This window comes from Benincasa hispida, chromosome 12, assembly GCF_009727055.1.
Source record: "Benincasa hispida cultivar B227 chromosome 12, ASM972705v1, whole genome shotgun sequence".
NCBI classification, from domain to species: Eukaryota; Viridiplantae; Streptophyta; class Magnoliopsida; order Cucurbitales; family Cucurbitaceae; genus Benincasa; species Benincasa hispida.
In genome coordinates, this window is record NC_052360.1 from 43,277,004 (window position 1) to 43,303,425 (window position 26,422).

Sequence of the window (26,422 nt, forward strand, 5' to 3'; positions counted from 1 at the left end):
GGCTGGGGTATTTGAGTTGACGGAAACGTAACACCCCTACCTGGGAACTTACCTGGAAAGGTGAATTAGATAGATTTGATGCATGCATGCAAGTTAAGGACAGTCCATTAAAGTGTTTAAATGTGACTACTTGAATTTCATAAACAAACGTTATTTATGAGCAGGCTTTAAAAAGACCACTTAGACTAAAATCAGTAGCCGGATTATCTAGGTTAATGAATCCCTAGGTAGAACATTCAGTGGGAGGTACTTGGGGCATAAGATGCTTCACTTAAACCTTTCACTTTTCTCCTAAAGTTCACATCGTGAGATCTATCCTCGACCTCATGGCACCTTTGGCGTGTCCCCTCAATGGATGGTGTTTGAGTAGGTCAATATCAAGGTGGATGGAGAGAATGTTCATAGTAAGTGGGAGCGGGATGTGCGATAGCATATCCCTCGGTCTCCCTTGTTAGGTTGAATAAAGTTACTACACATCATCTCGAGGCACCCTGGGAGTGTCCCCCTAAAGGATGGCAATTTTGCGCATTTCTTTATTTGATCTCCTGTTAAAGGATAAGGTAACTTAGCCTCTTATTCTAATCTTTCTTTTCCCTACGGTTAGCGCATTAGGGCAGGACTCTGGCACCGAAAATGAGGGGTTACACTTACACGAAATAGTTAAAGGTTAATGATTCTGGATCGAAAAATTGTGGCTGTTAGGTTTAGTTCCAAGAGTTGGTTCTGCCTAATGGTTGAGAATGTCTCATCTCAGTGAAGGGGCAACTAATCACCCCACCAGTGGTGTTTGTCTTACTCACTGGGGCATCATTGCAAAATAGAAGTCTATAACTTAGGGTACTTAAAACTGTTTAGCAAAACAAATTGGTTTAAAAGTGGTTTAGCAAAATCTAATCGAGACTTGTTCGATTTTTTCAGCAACTTTTTCAAATGGCTACAGCCACCTTATCGTTGTTAAGCGCCGAAAAATTAACTGGCGACAATGTTTTAACATGGAATCACATGATCACGATGATCGTAATCATCGAGGATTTCATGTTCGCTCTCCCGGAGGCTTGTCCTATTCCAGCTCCAAATGCCACTCGAAATGTTTGGGAGGCATACGAGCGATGGACAAGGGCAAATGATAAGGCCCGAGCCTATATCTTGGCAAGTCTTTCTGACGTCTTGGCCAAGAAGCATGAGCCTATGGTCTCAGCCCGTGAGATCATGGAGTCCCTGCAGGGGATGTTTGGACAACTGTCTAAACAGCTTATGCATGAGGCTCTTAAATACATATTCAACTCCAAAATGCAAGAAGGCACCTCTGTTCGTGAACATGTGCTAAATCCTACATTCTTTGTCGGAGATCTTCCTACACTTTGTTAGTAATGTGATTCTTAACAAAGTGAAATATAACCTTACAACACTCCTCAACGAGTTACAGACATACCAATCTTTACTGAAAAGTAAGGAGAGGTAGAAGGGTGAGGCAAATGTTGTTTCATCCTCAAGGATGTTCCATAGAGGTCCGACCCTAGGAAAGAAGTTTGTTCCTTCTACTTCTAACTCTGCAAAGGGGAAGAAGAAGAAGGGTGGTAAGGGAAAAGGGAAGGCACCTGCTAACCCACCGCTTGTCGCCCCGAGGAGGCATCCACCAGTTGCTAAGGGAAAGTGTTTCAATTGCAACCTAGATTGACATTGGAAGAGGAACTGTCCTCGGTATCTGAAGAAGAAGAAAGCAGCCAAGGCTAAAGCCAAGGCGGATAAAGGTAAATGTGATTTACTTGTGCTCGAAACTTATTTAGTTGAGAATGATGATTCTGCCTGGATAATTGATTCAGGCGCCACTAACCATGTTTTTTCTTCTTTTCAGGGGATTAGATCTTGGCGACAGCTGGAGGCTGGTGAGATGACGATGTGAATAGGCACTGGGCACGTCGTCTCAGTTGTAGTAGTGCGAGGACTCCAGTTAGCTTTACAGAATAGGTTTCTAATTTTAAATGATGTATATATTGTTCCTGAACCAAAAATGAACCTTATTTCTGTAAAGTGCATATTGCAATGTAAATACACTGTTTCTTTTAATTTGATTAAAGTGTTTATTCATAAAGATGGTGTTTTTATTTGCACAACAAATTTGGAATCGAATTTATATGTGCTAAGGTTGTTAGCCATTAATTCCCTCCATAATAATGAAATGTTCAAAACTGCCATAACTCTATCAAAACGTCGATGAATTTCTCTAAAAGAAAATGCCCAACTTTGGCATCTACGTTTAGGGCACATTAATCTCAATAAGATAGAGAGATTGGTGAAGAATGGACTTTTAAGTGAGTCAGAAGAAAATTCTTTACCTGTGTTCGAATCTTGCATTGAGTGTAAGATGACTAAACGACCTTTTACTGGAAAAGGTTCTAGAGCCAAGGAGCCTCTTGAGTTATTACATTATGACCTTTGTGGTCCTATGAATGTGCGAGCCCGATGTGGCTATGAGTATTTTATTAGTTTTACTGATGATTACTCTAGGTACGGGTATGTTTATCTTATGCAACGGAAGTCTGAATCCTTTGAAAAGTTCAAAGAGTTCAAGGTTAAAGTTGAAAATGCATTAGATAGACGGATTAAAACACTTCGATCAGATCGAGGTGGAGAGTTTTTGGACTTCGCATTCTAGGACTATTTGATAGAACATGGAATCGTTTCCCAACACTCAGCGACGAGTATGATAACTTGTAGAAATACAAGTTATTTATGCTACCTTATCTAGATATTGCTACCAAAAGAGAAGGAATATGCGTCGATTGTATAAAAATTAGCTAAGAAATACAATAATTATGAATTATCGCAATTACACCCACTAACATCATCAAGATGGTAGAAGAGGATATTTCTACTCTGTTTTGCAGGAAACCAAGTCATCGCTTGCGATCAATGTTCAACGAGAAACTAAATAATGCATCTCTGTCACATTGCGCCCGTCAAACCACAATGAATGTTATCAATGCAATGACGGCGCAATGCGACAGTCGATCCAGAGCTGAATTTCAACCACATGCGGTAATAAAAACAACACCGCATGTGAGCACCCGATCGAAAGATGCAGCTGAGCAATGAAAACGTGGAGGATTGCGACACGTGTACAACTAACCGTTGTGTAGATTTGACGGTCTGATTGCATAACAGAAGGAATATTTATTCCTCCATCTTCGGAATTTCCATAACAATAAGTGGGTTCCACAAGCCAAGAGTCAAATCTTTTCACCTATAGAATACCCTATAAAAATTCAGAGAAAATATATACTTGATACGAAGGCGAATTGATGCTAGATATTTGAGAGAGAGGGCTTGAGCGAGGTACCGACAGAAGAAATCCGGGAAGAAAAGAGACAAGGTCGAGAGGTGAGTCTCAGTGCTATTCTGCCAGATCCCCGCCACGAAGCTCTGTGCTTAGGTCCCTGCTACCGGTTGAGCAAGCCTGAAAGGGAAGCTCATCCTTCCGTATGATCCATCCACACCGGCAAGAAAATCTCAATCCAGATCGGCACCAATACGTTGGTGTTTATTTGCATTTGTTTCTAACTTTATTCGTCAACTGTATTTCACCTTCTTAATTTCTTCATTCACGAATCATGTATCAGACGCTAAATAGTATTATTGAATGTCTTAATCATTTCCATTTCCACTTCTATATCTACTCCGTTCCTCCATTAATCGTTTTCTCCATGAAATTTTCTTTATCCCCTAGTAATTAATATGGATTAAATGAGTAACTTAATGTGCGCTAAAGAGATAAATGCGTTTGGCTAAGGCATGCTAGACGGCATCTTCACCTATGAGAGCAAAAGTGAAGATGCCATTCTGATCTGTCGAGAGAAGGTTAGAAGAATGCATTAACTAAAGCGAGAAGTACTTCCAGAAATGGAAGCAACCTTGTGTTTATTACGTTTGTCCCTGTTTCACCACAGAGATGTAGGAACACAGTCGATCACCGAGAGATGTATGCTAAGGGAAAGTGGACCGCATGTATAGCTTTAACGTGATTAAGGAACTTGCGCTGTTTATATTAACTATCTTTTCTATTTTTGCTTCGCACATAAGACATGCCTTCACATTACACGATCTTTGTATATGCTTCACAGCTAGCATTGACCTCGGTATCTTGTATCATGAAACCTGTATCTTGTATCATTGTAGCTTAGGTTTACTTTATTGCAATTTATTTTATTACCGCATCTTTATAGCTTGACCTTACTTCATTGCATGTTTAATTAATTGTACACAAAACTCTTTTATAAATTGGAAAAAACCCCTAGTCGCATGTATCACAAATATAACGCAATAACCTCAAATAGTCCCTGTGTTCAACCTTGGATCACACCGAGAAACTTACGGTGGAATTATACTTGGTTCCAACGCAAGGAAACTTGTGACAACGCACAGCGTACTATAAGAACAGTTATGATTAACGCATATCTAGAAGTAGTATCGCATGGACTTAGATCTTGCGTGCATCATTGTATATCATCTTAATAATATCGCGTTACAAGTTACAAGTTTATGGCGCCGTTGCCGGAGATTGGTTAACGGTTTATTGTTTGAGTATGGTTGTGGTGTTTTGCAGAATAAATCTCATTGTACTACTGTTGAACACAGAGAGCAGCTTGACGGTTTATGAGTACTGGTGCTGAACCAGAATTCGAAGTTGACCCTGAGATCGAGCATACCTTTCGCTCACGGGCATGTCAGAATTGGATAAGGCGAAAGAAAGCAGCGAGCATGGCCGATAATAATGATAATGCGGTTCCCGTGGTAAATCAAGGGGTCATTCGACCAGTGCAGGATCCTGTTTTCCTGGCAGCTGATCGCAACATTCCCATAAAGAATTATGTGACACCTAACCTGTACGACTTTTTGCCTAGGATTTTGAGGCCTACTATTAAAGGGAATGCAAGATTCGAAATAAAGCCGGTACAAATGATCCAAAATGCAGGGCAATTTTGCGGGGTTGCAGTTTGAGACCCGCTTGCCCACTTGACTAGCTTTGTCGAAATGGGTGCGACAACTTTTCATTACCTGGCGCTACCCCGGAGAGTATAAGACTGTATTTGTTCCTTACACCTTGAGGTACGAGAGCCAAGTGGTAAGCTTACTCACTGGAGTCGAATGAAATTACATCATGTGATCAAACTGGTGGAACAATTCACGAAGAATGTTCTTCCCACCGGCCATTAACACAAGGTGACGAAAGGACGTACTGAACTTCGAGCAAATGGAGAATGAACCCTGAGCACCGCCTGGTGCGATTTAGAAGATTGGTGAAAATGCTCCTCATATCGAGATACCCGATTGAGTTTTGATTGGAGACCTTTATAACGACCTGAATGATCGACGCAGTGTTGCTGATGCCTCTGTCAGGCAGGAGGTTTTATGGAACAACGTATCTGAAGCTAAATAATCCTTGACTGCATATTGCAGAATATGGATGATTGGATGGTGAGTATGGCTATGGAGGCCGAGGCGCTGAAAGAAGGAAGAATTAAACTGCCATTGTCCTTGTGGAGATAATGACCCACTGACCGCTCAGATGGCCGTGGTGACCTCCACCCTTCAACTCGATCGCATCAATCAAGGAGCCATCTCCTAAACAATCAGCGAACCTTGCTGCCCCGGCTCAAGTGGGCCGCAATAAGTTGCTGTTAATTGTGGAGGGGCTTAATGTAGCAGAAATGTGCCCATCGAATCTCCAACAAGTATGCGCCATCCAGAACAACCCCTTCAGCAATACCTACAATCCTGGATGAAGGAGCCATCCTAACTTCGGTTGGGGAGGCAATCCTAACCAAGGGGGGCCAATCAACCATCAGAGTGGAAGTAGAGGAAATCCTCATTTTCACCATAAGCAGGGGCAACCAAGGAAATCGCATAACCAGCAACCCTCATTTTCTAACACCTCTGAAAGCCTGTTGGAGACCCTACTAAAACAATACATGGATAAAAATGATGCAGTAATGCAAGCGCAAGTGTCTTCGATCCGAAACTTGGAGATCTAAGTGGGCCAGCTGGCATCTAAGTTAAGAAATAGAGCACTAGGAACATTGCCCAGCAACTCAGAAGCCCCAGGATCCAATGGAAAGGAACAATGTCCCTAGGACATTGGGTAGTCAAGTAGGACCGCCTGTAGGGATATGGATTGTGCTCATTCAAAGAAACGCATCTTTCGGTCCATATCTCACAACTATGTTTAATGCTTTCTTTAATTTCTATTTTATTGAATTCTTGAATTTTGTCTTTACTTCTGCATTTAATTCGTTTTATGAAGTTATAAATTGATTCTTCATTTATTTCCTTTGTATTTGTTTCTGTACCATCTTTAATTCTTTGAACTTTTCTATAATTAATGCGTTAGTCTTTAAATGGTGAATGAATGAGAAATAAAAGGGAAATTTATTACCGAAAGTCATAGCAACTTGCGTTGTTGAAAAAAAAAATAATATAAAATAAATCATTTTAACAACAAAGTATGCAAGGCGATAATGGACGCATTTTGAACCAATAAGGTACGCTTTGCGTTCACCCAACTCAATTGTGTTGAGTTGAGGGGTGTGTTGCACACGTATGTGTCCTTTGCTCGTCCTTAGCTAAATGCACTATGTTGAAGTATCCTCCAGAAATGTGTTTAGTTAAGGTCTGTGTTGCGGGGGTGTATGCGTTGTTGCCCGTCCTCTACGAAGATGCATTTGCATTGTTGAGCACATTGCATTAATCCTTATCTTGCATCCATTTGAATAGCGCCAGCATATAGAGTTTTCTTCTTCCCCCAGCATCCCAACGATTTTCCTGTTCTCCGAAGCTTATCATCCATGGCTGACCAAGCTTCCAACCAATTTGCCTCACCATCAACCCCTTCATCTGACCAAATCGCCATGTGAGAGGCAACATTCATGGCTGCTAGTCGCAGGCTTGTTGCCCAACCCCACACCATCCCGAGAATCGCCGATAGAAACTGGAGAAACCCCTTGGCCGTCCGGCCCCCTTTGTTCAAGAGGGGGCAAAGCACTGAAAGTACCCCTATTCTAACCTCAGTTGTCTCAATCGAGAGCGAGAAGAAGAGACGCGATGACACTGAGGTGTTTGGCAACATTCTGAGCGATCTGAAGTAAGGAGGTGGACTACCCAAGGCAGGGGTTGTAAACCAACCATTGTCGACGGAGGAGGAGGCGGTGGTGGTAAATGAAGAAGTGGTGGTGGCAGAGGAAGTGGTGAATGAAGAAGAAGCAGGAAAAGGCACTCTGACCTTAGAGACTCCTGAGGTGACTGCCAATGCAGAAACCTATGACCGACCCTCCAGAATTATGGTGGAGGAGATTGCAGTGGAGGAGACTAAGAAGGCTAGAGTTGTAGTGGAGACACAACCAGAAGTAGCTGAAGAGAAAAAGAAAAAGAAGAAAGCAGAGGGAGAAAGGCTGGAGAGGCTAAATCTTGTCAACATCGCAAGGAGAAGAAGAACAAAGAAAACAAGGATGATGACGAAGATGAGGAGGCCAAGAGGGAAAGGAAGAAGAAGGGGAAGGAAGAAAGAAGAATGCACCGTCGTGAAGAAAGCCGCCTAAGAAAAGAAGAAGAAAAGAAGTAGAAGGCTATGAGCCCTGAGAAGGATGGAGAATCAACCTCGTGAGGGAGGATAGGGGGAAACAACGCAATTAATGGAGTCGGCGCAACCTAAAACAACGCAAGTGGCTGCGACCGACGAAGGTGAAAAAGGAGAAGGAACCCCCTATGTGGCGTCGCAGGGAAAATGCGTCGCAAGGGTCTATTATTGACCCTCATAGACTAATCATCGCATTAGAAGAAGAAGAGAGGAAAATAAAAGAAGAGGAGGAGAAGAAGGAGAAAATGGAGCGTGCAAAACTCATCATGGCAGAAGGAAATCGCAAAAGAAGACTGCAAGATGAGAAAATGCGCAGTAATAATGGACTTGCAAGGCTTAAAGCAATAAGACTGCACGAGGAGGAACAGTGTCTATTGCTGGCCTCCGAGCAGTTTGTAGAAGAGTTCGAGAGAGAAGAAAGAGAGGAGAAAGAAGAAGAGGAGAGAAAGAAGGAAGAAGAGAAGGAAAAAAAGCGTGAAGCTAATAGGAGGTGCTTATTTAAGAAGAAGGGTAAAGAACTCACGGAATGCGAGAAGGAGGAACAATGTAGAGAGTGGAAGAAGAAACAAAGGCAAGCAGCCTGCCTTGCGTTGGAAAAATAAAAGGTCAAGGCAATCGCAGAAAGTAACGAGCCTGCGTCGGCAAGGAAGCGTCCATCGAAAAGAAAAGAGAATGATGACATGCTGATAGAGATGGGCTTCTATCCCGCGCCAACGCCACTACCTGACCTCATCACAAGTGTGATTGTGGAACAAGGCTGGGACACATTTTGCCAGTGCCCAGCCATTATTGTGCACATGTAGTGAGAGACTTCTACTGCAGGCGTCTACACGGAACCGGGGATGTGGTGACCTTCAAAGGAGAAACGGTGTCCTTCAGCACAAGGAACATCAATGAGCTATATCAAATGAAGGATAACCCGGATGCACTGGGGAACAAAATCATTGATGACTCCACAGAAGTGGTCGGTTTCGCTCAAGGGCATCTACACCCTGGCATCCAAATCTTTACTTCCAGAGGGAAGGCTTTTGGTCTACTTGGTCAAGAAGCGATTGATCCCAACAACACATGACAAGATGGTATCAAGGGATCGAGTCATATCCGCATACTGCATTGCATGCAGCATACTGATTGATGTAGGGCAGCTGATTGCAAGACAACTCAGAGCACTGGAGGGGCGAATTCGAGGGCAGTACTTCTTTCCGTGGACTGTTTCAAGTTTGTGCCTAATAATGGGAGTAGCCATTAATGAAGAGCCTATGCCTAAATTCCATGGCCTCATCAACATAAAGATCTTGAGGTTGCTCCTCAAAGACTCCTCACATTTCCCTGAGTTGCCCTTACAGAGGCCCACAATCGATCTCAACGCGTCACAAGGACCTAACCCTAAGAGACCAGGCAGAGAACACAAGGGAAAAAAAAGGTCCACGAGGCGCTAACGCATGATCCAGANAGGTCCACGAGGCGCTAACGCATGATCCAGAGCCTTTGGACCCTTTGCCCTTGGTAATCCGCCCTCCAAGCCCTCAAAGCCCACCCGCACAACCTTCTTCTCCACTCCATGAGTATTTCACCAACCTTTTCCTAACTCCAAATTCTCCCACCGCATACCCACCAATCTATTTACCAGCGGCATCATCACCGCAACCTTCCATCCCATCGCCGCAAGTTGATAACCCACACGATTTGGGTGAAGGCACCTCTGCCCAACCTTAAAATGATGCTGGCGAGACATCGCAGGCAAAACCTTGCATCACCTCCCTGGCTGCTGAGTTAGCCGAAATGCGGTCCCTTCTCTCTCAGCAACAACAACTTTTTTGCTCAACAACAAGCCTTCCACAATCAAATATTTGAGGTGGTCATGGAGCAAATCGATGATATACAACGCAGTTCTGCCACATCAAGAGAGGCGTTGATCAACATGCAACTCAATATTTATAAGATCCATCGGCACCAACGATAGATTGCGGAGCGCAACAAAGAGTATTTCAATTTTCTCACCGCATATCTTCATGGACCGATGGTGCCTCCGCATCTCCGACAGCACTTGAATTTTGAAGAAGCTCTCTTAGTCCCATCCCAAAACCCTCCTCCAGATCCTCCAGCTCCTTAACAATAATCTTCACATTTTTTTTTATGCGGCCATTCTGCAGTATTTTTTTATTCAATTCTTTATTTTTCTAAGTTGTTGAAATTCTTTGATTCTTTATACAGGCAACAATTTTGTATTGTGATCATTTGTAATTATTTGTATACTTTGTTAATATTCAATACAAATGCGTACATATTCACTCATTTTTTCCTGTGCCCTTTTCTTTATCATCCTTTGTCAATACTTGCAATATTCTTAATCTTTTACTTTTGTGTTATTCATTGTGTTGCCATCATGTAATATATGTTTATACTTAGAAACATTTCCCAGACTTTGTAAATTCTGACCAACACTTAGTTAATTCTTAGTTTAGCAGTACTTTACCTTTTATCTTTCAAAGTTCTGGTCAAACCTTCTTTTTGAAATTTTCTTCTAAGTGTTTGTCTAGTCTATCCAAACAATGCAATGAGGACCTTCGCCATCTTTAAATTTGGGGGTGGGGAAGGTTTGAGTAGTTAAGATCAAGAATATGCGGTCATTAAGAAAATGCATTCATTTCTAAAAAAAAAAAAAAAAAAAAAAATTATGCCAAACTCCAATGTCAGCGCAAGGGAATCATAAAAAATGTTCCCAACCTGATAAGAGTTTAGTTATGAAAGAAGCCTGCTCGTAGTTGGATGTTCGTATGACACCCGTAGGAGCAAGCCAAAACGAAGGTGGGTTTCCAAATGAGAAATAAAGAAAAATAAGAAAATAAAATAATAAGAGAATGCAAAGAGACAACTCCTCTGAATATCATGACTTAGAGTTGAAATTGGCACACAACCGTAGTTGGATGTTCACATGACACCCGTGGGAACAAGCCAAAACGAAGAGTGTAACCATGACCAATAATCTCTAATAAATGATGCAAGATTTGACCACCGCGTGTAGACATATCAAGTTGTTTTGACAAAGAAGAGATAAACATTCTATTTTTAAACGAAAAAAGCATCTTTGAGCAGAATTCTGTCATATAGAAGAATAAAGTAGGGCTTGTTAAAAATTAGCAAGGAGAGGAAGAAGTTATGTTGTCAAGAAATATGCCTAAGTGTAACATTCGGAGCAACCAACAGACGCAGAAATATAGGATAGGAATTGAGCACTATTGCGTTGGTAGAAGATATGCTTGAGGACAAGCATATATCTAAATTTGGGGGTGTGATAACTTATAGAAATACAAGTTATTTATGCTTCCTTATCTAGATATTGCGGCCAAAAGATAAGGAATATGTGTCGATTGTATGAAAATTAGCTAAGAAATACAATAATTATGAATTATCACAATTACATCCACTAACATCATCAAGATGGTAGAAGAGGATATTTCTACTCTGTTTTGCAGGAAATCAAGTCACCGCTTGCAATCAATGCTCAACGAGAAAATGAATAATGCATCTCTGTCACATTGCGCCCGTCAAACCACAATGAAGAGACGATCAACGCATTGACCGCGCAGTGTGACAGTCGATCCAGAGCTGAATTTCAACCGCATGTGGTAATAAAAACAACACCGCATGCAAGAACTCAATCGAAAGATGCAGCTGAGCAACGCAAACGCGGAGGATTGTGACACATGTACAACTAACCGTTGTGCAGATTTAACGATCTGATTGCATAACAAAAGGAATATTCATTCCTCCATCTTTGGAATTTCCATAACAATAAGTGGGGTCCACAAGACAAGAGTCAAAGCTTTTCACCTATAAATACCCCCTAGAATTCAGAGAAAAGATATACTTGACACGAGGGCGAATTGATGCTAGATTATTGAGAGAGAGGCTAAGTTGAGTACCGATTGGAAGAAATCCAATAAGAAAAGAGACAAGGCCGAGAGGTGAGTCTCAGTGCTATTCTGCCAGATCCCCGCTGCGAAGCTCTGTGCTTAGGTCCCTGCTACCGGTTGAGCAAGCTTGAGAGGGAACCTCATCCCTTCGTATGATCCATCTACACCGGAAAGCAAATCTCCATCCAGATTGGCACCAAGACGTTAGTGTTTATTTTTATTTGTTTCTAACTCTATTCATCAACTGTATTTCACCTTCTTAACCTATTCATTCACGAATCATGTATCAGACGCTAAATAGTATTATTGAATGTCTTGATCATTTCCATTTCCACTTCTCTGTCTACCTCCGTTCCTCCATTAATCGTTTTCTCCATGAAGTTTTCTTTATCCCCTGGTAATTAATATGGATTAATCGAGTAACTTAATATTTGCTAAAGAGATAAATGCGTTTGGCTAAGGCATGCAAGACGACATCTTCTCCTGTGAGAGTAGAAGTGAAGATGCCATTCTGATCTGTTGAGAGAAGGTTAGAAGAATGCATTAACTAAAGCGAGAAGTACATCCAGAAATGGAAGCAACCTTGCGTTCATTACGTTTATCCCTGTTTCATCACAGAGATGTGGGAACGCGGCCGATCACCGAGAGGTGTACGCTAAGGGAAAGTGGAACCGCACTTATAGCTTTAACGCGATTAAGGAACTTGCACTGTTTATATTCGCTATCTTTTCTATTTCTGCTTTGGACATTAGACATGCCACCATATTACACGATCTTTATATAAGCTTCACAGCCAGCCTTGACCTCAGTATCTTGTATCATGAAACCTGTATCTTGTATCATCATAGCTTAGGTTTACTTTATTGCAATTTATTTTATTACTGCATCTTTATAGCTTGACCTTACTTCATTGCATGTTTAATTAATTGTACACAAAACTCTTTTATAAATTGGAAAAAAACCCCTAGTCGCATGTATCACAAATATAACGCAATAACCTCAAACAGTCCCTGTGTTCGACCTCGGATCACACCGAGAAACTTGTGGTGGAATTATACTTGGTTTCAACGCAAGGAAACTTGTGACAACGCATAGCGTACTATAAGAACAGTTATCATTAACGCATATCTAGAAGTAGTATCGCATGGACTTAGATCTTGTGTGCATCATTGTATATCATCTTAATCATATCGCAATATAAGTTACAGGGTACACCTCAACAGAATGGTGTAACGAAGAGGAGAAATAGGACCTTGTTAGACATGGTTGCTTGATGATGAGTTATGCTTCCTTACTGGACTCGTTTTGGGGTTTTGCAGTGGAGATTGCGGTGTACACACTCAACTGTGTTCCCTCCAAGAGTGTTGCAAGAACACCTCTGGAGTTGTGAAACAGCTGTAAAGCTAGGTTACATCATTTCTGCATTTAGGGTTGCCCTGCACATGTGCTTGAGGCTAATCCAAGGAAGTTGGAACCATGGTCGAGATTATGCCTCTTTGTAGGCTACCCCAAAGGTACACGAGGGGGTTATTTTTATGATCCAATGGAAAATAGGGTGTTTCAACAAATGCTACTTTCCTAGAGGAGGATCATATAAGGGAGCACATTCCATGAAGCAAAGTCGTGTTGCGAACCCACCCGTTTGCTATCTGGGTTTCACGGAAATCCTTACTATGCTAGCAGATGGTGATGTTGAGGATCCGTTGTCTTAGAAGAAGGCAATGGAGGATGTTGATCGAGATGAATGGGTCAAGGCCATGGATCTCGAGATGGAGTCGATGTACTTCAACTCAGTATGGGATCTTGTAGATCCGCCTGATGGGGTTCGCCCTATAGGTTGTAAATGGATCTACAAGCACAAACGGGGTGCTGATGGGAAGGTACAGACTTTCAAGGCTCGACTTGTAGCAAAGGGTTATACCCAAGTAGAGGAAGTCGACTATGAGGATACTTTCTCGCCTGTTGCCATGTTAAAGTCGATCTGCATCCTCCTGTCCATTACAGCTTATTAAAATATGAGATCTGGCAAATGGACGTCGAGACGGCCTTTCTGAATGGCAATCTTGAGGAGACTATTTATATGGTGCAGCCCGAGGGATTCATAGCCCATGGTCAAGAGCAAAATATTTGCACACTGAATTGGTCTATTTATGGACTGAAACAGGCATCTCGATCTTGGAACATACGATTTGATGTTGCGATCAAGTCGTATGGTTTTGACCACAACGTTGATGAACCTTGTGTCTACAAGAAGATCATCAATGCTTCAATAGTCTTCTTAGTGTTGTATATAGACGATATCCTACTTATTGGGAATGATGTAGGTCTACTGACTGCAGTTAAGAACTGGCTAGCAACCCAATTCCAAATGAAATATTTGGGAGAGGCTCAATTTGTTCTAGGTATACAGATCTTTCGGGATTGCAAAAACAAAGTGCGAGCACTGTCTCAGGCATCGTACATTGACAAGATGTTGCTCAAGTACACGATGCAGGACTCATTTCCTTACACAAAGTGACTCCAGGCCAGAATGGCAGTAGGCCCCTCTTGGAGTCCTGCATCAAGTACTTGAGCAACATCTTGTCAATGTACGATGCCTGAGACAGTGCTAGCACTTTGTTATTATGATCCCGAAAGATTTGTATACCTAGTGATGAAACACGAGACATACGCAGTGGAATAAGGATCTAATTACACTCTAATTGCTTTTAATTTAAAGGAAAATAGCATGCATAAAGTAGAAAAAACAGTGAATTAAAATGGACAACATACAAACTTTGAAGCTCCCGAAAACCGCTTTTCCTCGTTGAATCTTGACCCGAACTCTTCCGGACCACCACTAGAGTTGACCTACTATCCTCTGGACTCAGAATCGGATTGTGGGACTCGGTGGATGAAGAAACCCGAGAGAGAGAAGAGATGGAAAATAAGAATGAATTTGGTTTTGGGTTTTTATTTTTCCAGCCCAGTTTTGAAAACTAAAATTGGCAAAAATATCAAAAGTTTTTAAACCAAATTCAAAAGCCCATATTTATACAAAAGGGCCATGCAAAATTGCATGAAACAACTTCATAAAAACCCAACACCTACAATCCACTATCTAAGTAGGCTTAATATCTCCACTATAAGCCAACACCTAGCCCACTATTTTTTTAGTGGAATTATTCAACAAAAGTTTGGATTTTTCCACTATCTTTTTAGTCAAAGGGAAAAATAGTCATTTTTTCAAAGTCAAACTTTGACCTAAAAGTCAACATTTTGAATTTTTATGATTTTTCCCGTGTTGACTAATTTTGACCTCACGAGCATGAATCCACATTCATTTTCTCGAAATTCAAATCACATTTGAATATAAGGTCGGTCAAAGTTTGACTTTTCAAAGTCAAAAAGTCAACTCTTTCTCTTTTTACATCTTTGACCATTTCCATTATTTTCGAGCTTCCGAATATGAATGTATTCATATTCTTGATATTTAAATCACATTTAAATATTAAAGCTGTATCTCTAAACTGAAAATCGACTACTATATCACATATACTTGTCGGTTTCTCTCTCTTCACCTAATTCGAACAATTCGAATTATTCTATCATACTGTTCTATGTTTATTCAATATGAGCTAGTAGGGGAACCTAATAGACCTACAGATCATGGGTTCCAAAAATCTGAGATTAACTGGTAAAACTCTTTAACCTAATTAATCAACATTTGTTAACTAACGGGTCATTCCACTAAAGTCGCGCAGTTTCACTCCCCTCACTGTGGATATATTTCTGTCCATCTAATATAACCATAATCAATAAGCTAAACCTTCACAGGTTATTCGTAATCTCGGCTGGGTCAATAAAACCATTTTACCCCCAAGACTAAATTTTGTTCCTTAAGTTCCACTGATCCTCTAATGAACAATTAGTTTAAGCTCCAACCTATATACCGAACCTCTCTCGGACCAAGGAGAGGGTGGGGCCCTTTGTTCAAGACCTGGATTCAGTACTAAAGGGAAGAACCTATCTACTATCCCTATAACGGGTAGGAGTGAATTCCGTCTTGCACCTTATGTTCCCAGCTATCCATCTGTTCTTACCCTTGAAATGGGAGGTTTATTGGGCCAGCGATGATGAGCTGCCCTCACCTAAGCAGATCTAAGGATAATTTCGAGTGAACAAGATTTCATAGTTAGATTAGGATTAAGATTAAGTTACCTAGGTCATCAATTAACGAAATAGTCAGTTTTATACATAAAACGGCATTTAGAACGTAAAAAGTGACTATTTCATGGTTCAGTCTTATGTAAACTCTTTACATAGGATGCCCCCACTTTCATGTCTCCACATGAACGATTTAGTATCACATCGTTTGTGCTAACTACAAAGTGGGCCGCATCCATAGTGTCCCCAAAATAAGGCGCCCAACATTATTCATATACTATAGACCATTTTGGCTATATATTTGAACTTCATCCACCTTTATGTCACTACATAAAGTTCAAACTACATTAAATAGCTTCAGGACCTTAGTTTATTGGATTCAAGATTATAATTTCAATAAAAACTTTATCGAAAAAAAAAACAGAATATGTTTCTTAATTTACAAACTACGAGTTTTAGGACATAAAATCCAACAAACTCCCACTTGGACTAAAACTCCTAGTGGAGTATCACAATGTTGAATTTAAGTGAGAAACATATGAGTACAATAAACATATGAATACAATAAACTAGGGCATATACCCAAAACCTAGAACAAACTGAGCCTCTCCCAAATCTTTCATTGAGAATTGGGTTGCTAGCTAGTTCTTAACTGTAGTTAGTAGACCGACATCATTCCCAATGAGTAGGATATCGTCTACATACAACACTAAGAATACTAATGAAGCGTTGATGATCTTCTTGTGTCTACACAAGGTTCATCGATGTTTTGGTGAAAGCATACGACTTGATCGCAGCATCAAATCGCATGTTCCAAGATCGAGACGCCTGTTTCAATCCATAAATGGGCCGATTCAGTTTGTAAACCTTTTGCTCTTGACCTTGGGCTATGAATCCCTCAGGTTGCACCATATAAATGGTCTCCAAAAGATTGCCATTCAGAAAGGTTGTCTTAACGTACATTTTCCAGATCTCATAATTAAAATAAGTTGCAATCATTAGGAGGATGCAAATCGACTTTAACATGGTTACAGGCGAAAAAGTCTCCTCATAGTCGACTCCCTCTACCTGGGTATAACCCTTTGCCACAAGTCAAGCCTTGAAGGTCTGTACCTTCCCATCAACACCCCGTTTGCGCTTGTAGATCCATTTACAACCTATAGGGCGAACCCATTTAGGTGGATCTACAAGATCCCATACTGAGTTGAAGTACATCGACTCCATCTCGAGATCCATGGCCTTGACCCATTCATCCCGGTCAAAATCCTCCATTACCTTCTTATAAGACAATAGACCTCAACATCACCATCTGCTACCATAGCAAGAATTTCTATGAAACCCAGATAGCGAATGCGTGGGTTCACAACCCTCCCATTACATCGAGGTTCCCTCAACTCTTGAGGTGGAACCGTATATGATCCTCCTCCAAGAAAGTAGTGTTTGTTGAAACAAACACCCTATTTTCCGTTGGATCATAAAAATAACCCCCTCATGTACCTTTGGGGTAGCATACAAAGAGGCATAACCTCAACCGTGGTTCCAACTTCTTGGGATTAGCCTCAAGCACATGTGCAGGGCAACCCCAAATACAGAAATGACGTAAACTAGCTTTGCGCCCGTTCCAAAACTCCAGAGGTGTTATTGCAACACTCTTGGAGGGAACACAGTTGAGTATGTACACCGCAGTCTTCACTGCGAAACCCCAAAACGTGTCTGATAAGAAAGCGTAACTCATCATCGAGCGAACCATGTCTAACAAGGTCCTTTTTCTCCTTTCTGCTACACCATTCTGCTGAGGTGTACCCGGCGCTGAGAGTTGGAAAACGATTCCATGTTCTATCAAATAGTCCTGGAATGCGGAGTCCAAAAACTTTCCACCTCGATTTGATCGAAGTGTTTTAATCCATCTATCCAATGCTTTTTAAACTTCAGCCTTGAACTCTTTGAACTTTTCAAAGGATTCAGACTTCCGTTGCATAAGATAAACATACCCGTACCTATAGTAATCATCAGTAAAACTGATAAAATACTGATAGCCACCTCGAGCTTGCACATTCATAAGACCACAAAGGTCAGAATGTACTAACTGAAGAGGCTCCTTGGCTCTAGAACCTTTTCCAGTAAAAGTCCGTTTAGTCATCTTACGCTCAAGGCAAGATTCGCACACATGTAAAGAAATTATCTTCTAACTCATTTAGAAGTCCATTCTTCACCAATCTCTCAATCCTATTGAGATTAATGTGCCCTAAATGTAGATGCCAAAGTTTGGCATTTTCTTTTGGAGAAATTCGTCTACGTTTTGATTGAGTTACCGCAGTTCTAAACATTTCAGTATTATGGAGGGAATTAATGGCTAATGGCCTTAGCACATATAAATTCGATTGCAGATTTGCTATGTAAATAGAAAACCCATCTTTATGAATAAATGCTTTACTCAAATTGAAAGAAATAGTGTATTTACATTGCAATAAGCACTTTATAGAAATAAGGTTCCTTTTTAGTTCAGGAACAATATATACATCATTTAAAATTAGAAACCTATTCTGTAAAGCTAACTGGAGTCCTCCCACTGCCATAGCTGAGACGACGTGCCCAGTGGCTACTCGCATCGTCATCTCACCAACTTCTAGCAGTCGCCAAGATCTAATCCCCTGAAAAGAAGAACAAACATGGTTAGTGGCGCCTGAATCAATTATCCAGGCAGAATCATCATTCTCCACTAAAAAATGAGCGCTGCATGGGAGCATTTCAAGGGCTTGGTCAAGAACTGCCCGAACCACGGTCTACCTTTGACTATTCAGATGGAGACGTTTTATGGCGGACTAAATAGGGCATCACAGATGGCAACAGATGCAGCAGTGGCCGGAGGACTGATGGACAGATCCTATACTGAAGCTAAAGAAATATTAGACCGCATTGCCAAATATAACATGGAGTAGGTAGATGACATATATGATGGAAGAAATGATAGGAGAAGAAGATCTCAGAACATTAACTCTGTTGATGCCAACGTGATAGCCACGCTCTCCGCTCAAGTGGCTACCATGACCAGCGTTCTATAGAACATAACGCTAGGTAACACACCAAACTAGCAGAAGGTGAATCAAGTGGAGGTGTTTGGGCAACCCATGGTAACCTGTGTGGAATGCGGTGATTTTCACTCATATGCTGAGTGTCCTCAAAACCCTCAGTCAGTATGTTTCATCAAGAATAATCCATTTTCTAGGACCTGTCTCTTATACACATCTAGATGTGTATAAGAGACAGTTCTAATACTTATAACCCTGGATGGAGAAACCATCCGAATTTTTCTTGGACAGAAGGAAATCAGCAAGAGCACCACCCAGGCGCGAGCCATCAGCAAAGGAATGGACCGCCGCCTTTCTTTCAACAAACGCATCAACAGCATCAACAACCCTTCAATAGAGGTAGCCACGCATCGAGTTCTAAAACTCTGCGGGAAAACCTATTGAAGGAATACATAGCCCAGAACGACGCAATGCTGAAGAGCCAGGTGTCATCAATTCGAAACCTGGAACTCCAGATGGGGCAGATTGCAATCGAGTTGAAAAGCAGGCAGCCAAGCGTTCTACCTAGCAATACAGAGACACCTGGAAATAATAACAGAAAAGAGCAATGTCACGCAGTGATGTTGCGGAGTGGAAAAGCCCTTGCAGAAAGAAAGATGAATCCAAGAAACAATAGTCCTTCGAAAGAATGTATTACATGTTCAATGGATTAGAAAGAGAGAACGCTAGAAAATACAAGCCATTTGGAAACCAGCACGTCTAATGTGGGAAAGCAAGAGGTGCCTCTGAACACACAATTCCTTAGGCGTCTAATGAAGAAGAATGATGAACATCAATTCAAGCGCTTTCTCGAGCTCCAAAAGTAGTTGCACATCAACATTCCCTTCATAGAAGCTTTGAAGCAGATGCCAACATACGTGAAGTTTTTTAAGGACATTTTGATAAAAAAGAGAAAAGTCAGTGAGAAAGAAGTAATAGCACAAACGCAGGAATACAACATGTTAGTAAGCAACAAGCTACCACAGAAGCAGAAGGACCCAGGGAGCTTCACAGTTCTTTATTCAATTGAAGGATTAGATGTGGGTCATACATTGTGTGACGTAGGAGCGAGCATCAATCTCATGCCCCTTTCAATTTTTAAGAAATTGAGGATTGGTGAGGCACAACCTACTTCTGTCACCCTTTAACTCATTGACAGGTCAATTAAGTACCCTGAAGGGAAGATTGAAGATGTTTTCGTAAAGGTTGACAATCTCAAATTCCCAACAGACTTCATTATTCGGGATTTATGAAGCAGATAGGGAGGTTCCAATCACCCTTGGATGCCCTTTCTTGGCTATTAGGAATGTGAAACCCGGATTTTTATTTGCCTTACTTAAGCAAGTGATAAAAGGAATTAACTAAGTGAAAGTTAAATCCTAAGTTAAGGGGAAGGAAATTTCTAAATGTTAAGTAGATTTTTCTTTGAATAAATTTAAGTTGAGTTTTAAATGGTAAGATTGTGATGAAATTTGTATAATAAGTAGGTTGATGAGAAATTTAGTGTGGAATGGTGAAGAAGAATGGGGATTTGAAAAGAAAAATATGGAATTAAGTTTGGAAAATTTGGGGAAATTTGGGGAAATTTTGGCTAAAGTATAGACAAGTTATGTGAAATGCATTATGGATGAAGAAAGGATTGAAGAACTGAGAAAAATATGGGAAATTATTTTGGGGAATCTGGAAAAAACGTGTAGAAGTTGCATGGAGACAAACAATTCGCAGTAGCTAAGAGCGAGATTGTTGAGAGTGAAATCGGCGAGATCGTTGAGAGCGAGATCTTTAGCAAGAAACATGGAGAGAGCGACACTATCGAGAGCCAAATGAGCGAGAAGACTGGAGAAAGCGAGATCCTTAGCGATAGTGGAGAAAGCGAGAGTGAGCGAGAAAGTGGGAGAGAGCGAGAGCAGCTTGAACACCTCATTCGAACATCACGCCCACGCGATCGAAGGCAACCGCCTGTGCATCGAACGGTCGGGCATTTATGTGTTGAATTTGGCCACGATCTTATAGATTATGCATTGAAAACCCTGAATTGAATACAAACAAAGCTTGAAGACGTAAGGGCAAACGTCAATAAAATTTAGGTGTGCGATTAAGAAGAATTCTTAAACCCTAAGAAATTATGTTGGATGAGTTTGGGAAGAACACATTGAACCAAGGTGAAGTCAGCTTACGTTGATAAAGGGAGGATTAAACATTTGGCCATGCAGCCAAGTAGGTGGTGTCAACACCATAGGAGGTTTGGACGCCTATAAATAGAACTGTTGGGATTTCATTTTCAAATCACAAATCATAAAATTCGTAAAAAAAGGGGGAGAGGAGAGTGCATTGGACAGTGAGGGTGAAGGAGAATGCAACAACTTGAGACGAGAAGATCTCCCAATCTACTCGAGCGTTTGATGTAATTCCAAAGCCATATGAGAAATAAGAGATCTAGTTTTCATGGTGAGGCTACCGGAGAAGAAGCTCTAAGGAATTGGGCTGGAGAATGAGGAAAAGACAGAGAGGTCGAGCTATCGGGTAAGGTGGGCCAATCTTGATGTTTGGATGATTCCGGCTAAACCATGAAGAGTTATGAGCTAAAATTTTATGGTAAGCTTCAAAGAGACATTTTAGAATAGTTTTGTAGAAGGATGTATCTCAAAATAAGGTCTAAAACTATGAGTAATTTAAGTTGTAAGTTGGATATGGATTCTAGGGGTAAAAAGGAGCCCGAGGTAGAAAAAGGGGAACTATTAGAAAGACTCCTAAGTAATTAAGGTGAGTGTTATAGCTTTGATAATTAACACATAGTGTGAGTGTTATAGGTTTGATAATTAACACATATTGTGCGTGTTATAGCGTTATAGTTTCGATATATCGTGAGTGTTATGTTATGTTGCTTTGATAAATAAAGAATATTGTGCGTTTATACAATGTTGATGGTAAATACATATTATGGTTATTCACTTAGCTTTATACTCTGATATTGGAATATATGCATCTGTAGATAAAAAATACATGCTTTTGGTGATAGGATGATATCCATGATATTGTTTGTGTGTGACTGTGGAAACTGAGATTATGCCCGGGATATAATTAGCATGCTTAACAAAAGGTGCTTGGCGGAAAAAATTGGTCGGCTTCGATCGATGGGAAATAATAGTCGGTGACGACCGGCGAGAAATATGATCAAGTACCTAAGCATGACTAGTAGGATAAATAAATTGGTCGATGTGCACATTGGCGGAAACTGGGGTCATAGGAAGGTTTCCATAGGTGATTGCATTGTTTGATGATAGGATATGCTTGCTATGTGTTGATATTGGAATACAAATTAGTAGCTGCGTGATTATGCCATTGATTGCACTTGAGTTCAGTGTGAGTGCCAAGATGTGATGGGTTTCCCAAAATGATTTTCATCTTAAAAAGAACCACTCACTGGGCTTAGTAGCTCACACTCTTCAAAACGTTTTCTTAATCCCCCCTAGGTAGCGGAAGATGAGGAGTTCCAGGGTGCTGCTAAGGTCAAGGTCTGCCACGTGCCCCAATTACACTTCTGAAAGGTTTTTACGGTTGTCGTTGTAAACTTTGTTGTGAAGTCCTTAAGTTGTATGAACGTTCTATCACTGTCGTAATAAAAGATGGGCCTACTTAATCCGTTATAGTTTATCTCCTTGACTTAATCATTCCGCTGTGTATAAGTTATAGTACGGTATCAGAGTTATTCCGCAAGAATCTGGCAGTAAGTGTCAGCTCAAGGGTTGATAACTGCTGCAGTCGCATCCCTCTCCCAGGCTGAGAAGGTGGTCTGGGGGCGGTTTACATAAAAACTGGGAGAAGGTTGAGTATAAAGTTTAAGTTGATACCAACTTGGTATCAGAACATAAGTTTTGAGATAATTGAGGAATTAGTTTATACCAGTTTAGTATCCAGTATAAGGAAAGGTTAAAGAGTTAGCTGATACTAGAGTGGTATCAGAAAATATGTATGCGTAAACTTGGGGAAGGTTTGAGCTAAGTTTAGTACTAGAGTATAAGTTTCTGGGAAAGTTAAAGGTGAGTTGATACTAGTTTGGTATCAAAGTATATGGTCTTAAGAAAAAAAAACATGAGGGTTGAGTTTAGTAAAACCAGAGGGAAGTGTGAAAAGAGAAACCTAAAAATTAGTCGAAGTGGGACTAAGAGGAATGGTAGATGTGGCATGACCTAGCAGGCAACCGGAGCTGGAACTCACAACGCTACCTGAAGACCTACTGAGAAAGGTAGGTATGAAATTGAAGTTATTCTCATTTAGTATTTGAGCATACAAATGTTTATGTGGTAAATAGTTTGGTTCAACATCTAGCTTAGAGATAGCTAGGTGAGGTATCATTGGATAAACTAAGGAATTGATATCAGAGTAGCGTAGAGGAAGCGTGGTAATAGACAAGGTTATAGGAGGTTACAACAGTGGTTGTTGTGAAACCTTAAACCAGAGTTTGTTCGAGTAAATTTCGAGGACGAAATTTTCTTAAGGGGGAAGTAAATGTGAAACCCGGATTTCTATTTTCCTTACTTAAGCAAGTGATAAAAGGAATTAACTAAGAGAAATTTAAATCCTAAGTTAAGGGGAAGGAAATTTCTAAGTGTTAAGTAGATTTTTCTTTGAATNGATAGGATATGCTTGCTATGTGTTGATATTGGAATACAAATTAGTAGCTGCGTGATTATGCCATTGATTGCACTTGAGTTCAGTGTGAGTGCCAAGATGTGATGGGTTTCCCAAAATGATTTTCATCTTAAAAAGAACCACTCACTGGGCTTAGTAGCTCACACTCTTCAAAACGTTTTCTTAATCCCCCCTAGGTAGCGGAAGATGAGGAGTTCCAGGGTGCTGCTAAGGTCAAGGTCTGCCACGTGCCCCAATTACACTTCTGAAAGGTTTTTACGGTTGTCGTTGTAAACTTTGTTGTGAAGTCCTTAAGTTGTATGAACGTTCTATCACTGTCGTAATAAAAGATGGGCCTACTTAATCCGTTATAGTTTATCTCCTTGACTTAATCATTCCGCTGTGTATAAGTTATAGTACGGTATCAGAGTTATTCCGCAAGAATCTGGCAGTAAGTGTCAGCTCAAGGGTTGATAACTGCTGCAGTCGCATCCCTCTCCCAGGCTGAGAAGGTGGTCTGGGGGCGGTTTACATAAAAACTGGGAGAAGGTTGAGTATAAAGTTTAAGTTGATACCAACTTGGTATCAGAACATAAGTTTTGAGATAATTGAGGAATTAGTTTATACCAGTTTAGTATCCAGTATAAGGAAAGGTTAAAGAGTTAGCTGATACTAGAGTGGTATCAGAAAATATGTATGCGTAAACTTGGGGAAGGTTTGAGCTAAGTTTAGTACTAGAGTATAAGTTTCTGGGAAAGTTAAAGGTGAGTTGATACTAGTTTGGTATCAAAGTATATGGTCTTAAGAAAAAAAAACATGAGGGTTGAGTTTAGTAAAACCAGAGGGAAGTGTGAAAAGAGAAACCTAAAAATTAGTCGAAGTGGGACTAAGAGGAATGGTAGATGTGGCATGACCTAGCAGGCAACCGGAGCTGGAACTCACAACGCTACCTGAAGACCTACTGAGAAAGGTAGGTATGAAATTGAAGTTATTCTCATTTAGTATTTGAGCATACAAATGTTTATGTGGTAAATAGTTTGGTTCAACATCTAGCTTAGAGATAGCTAGGTGAGGTATCATTGGATAAACTAAGGAATTGATATCAGAGTAGCGTAGAGGAAGCGTGGTAATAGACAAGGTTATAGGAGGTTACAACAGTGGTTGTTGTGAAACCTTAAACCAGAGTTTGTTCGAGTAAATTTCGAGGACGAAATTTTCTTAAGGGGGAAGTAAATGTGAAACCCGGATTTCTATTTTCCTTACTTAAGCAAGTGATAAAAGGAATTAACTAAGAGAAATTTAAATCCTAAGTTAAGGGGAAGGAAATTTCTAAGTGTTAAGTAGATTTTTCTTTGAATAAATTTAAGTTGAGCTTTAATTGGTAAGATTGTGATAAAATTTGTATAATAAGTACGTTGATGAGAAATTTAGTGTGGAATGGTGAAGAAGAATGGGGATTTGAAAAGAAAAATATGGAATTAAGTTTGGAAATTTTGGGGAAATTTCAGCTAAGTATAGAGAAGTTATGTGAAATGCGTTATGGATGAAGAAAGGATTGAAGAACTGAGAAAAATATGGGAAATTATTTTGTGGAAAATCTGGAAAAAACGTGTAGAAGTTGCACGGAGAAAAACAATTCGCAGTAGCTAAGAGCGAGATCATTGAGAGTGAGATTAGCGAGATCGTTGAGAGCGAGATCCTTAGTGGGAAACCTGGAGAGAGCGACACTGCCGAGATCCAAACTAGCGAGAAGGCTGGAGAGAGCAAGATCCTTAGCGAGAAACATGGAGAAAGCGACACTACCGAGAGCCAAATGAGCGAGAAGGCTGGAGAAAGCGAGATCCTTAGCGAGAGTGGAGAAAGAGAGAGTGAGCGAGAAAGTGGGATAGAGCGAGAGTGGAGAGAGCAAGACCAGCAAAAAAGTGGAAGAGAGCAAGAGCGGAGTGAGCGAGAGCAGCCTGAATGCCTCATTCAAACGTCATGCCCACGCGATCGAAGGAAAACGCCTGTGCATCGAAAGGCCGGGCATTTATGTGTTGAATTTGGCCACGATCTTATAGATTATGCATTGAAAACCCTAAATTGAATACAAAAAAAGCTTGAAGACATAAGGGCAAACGTCAATTAAAATTTAGGTATCCAATTAAGAGGAATTCTTAAACCCTAAGAAATTGTGTTGAATGTGTTTGGGAAGAACACATTGAACCAAGGTGAAGTCAGCTTACGTTGATAAAGGGAGGATTAAACATTTGGCCATGCAGCCAAGTAGGTGGTGCCAACACCATAGGAGGTTTGGATGCCTATAAATAGAGCCGTTGGGATTTCATTTGCAAATCACAAATCAAAAAATTCGTAAAAAGAGGGGGAGAGTAGAGTGCATTGGACAGTGAGGGTGAAGAAGAATGCAACAACTTGAGACGAGGAGATCTCCCAATCTACTTGATCGTTTCATGTAATTCCAAAGCCATCTGAGAGATAAGAGATCTAGTTTTCATGGTGAGGCTACCGGAGAAGAAGCTCTATAGAATTGGGCTGGAGAATGAGGAAAAGACAGAGGGGTCGAGCTATCGGGTAAGCTGAGCCAGTCTTGATGTTTTGATGATTCCGGCTAAACCATGAAGAGTTATGAGCTAAGATTTTATGGTAAGATTCTTGAGACATTTTAAAATAGTTTTGTAGAAGGAAGTATCTCAAAATAAGGTCTAGAACTATGAGTAATCTAAGCTATAAGTTGGATCTGGATTCTAGGGGTAAAAAGGGAGCCCATGGTAGAAAAGGGAACTATTAGAAAGACTCCTAAGTAATTAAGTTAAGTGTTTGTGAAACCCGGATCTCCATTTTCCTACGTAAATAAGTGATTAAGGGGTTAATTAGGAGAAAGTTAAATCCTATGTTATGTAAATAATATAATAATTTTACAATTGTCATAATAATTGTAATAATTGTCACCTTCTGTGGATCAACAATTAGTAAGAGTGAATGTAAACTATAATGGTTAGGTATTATAGTTACGATAACCATATTTGATT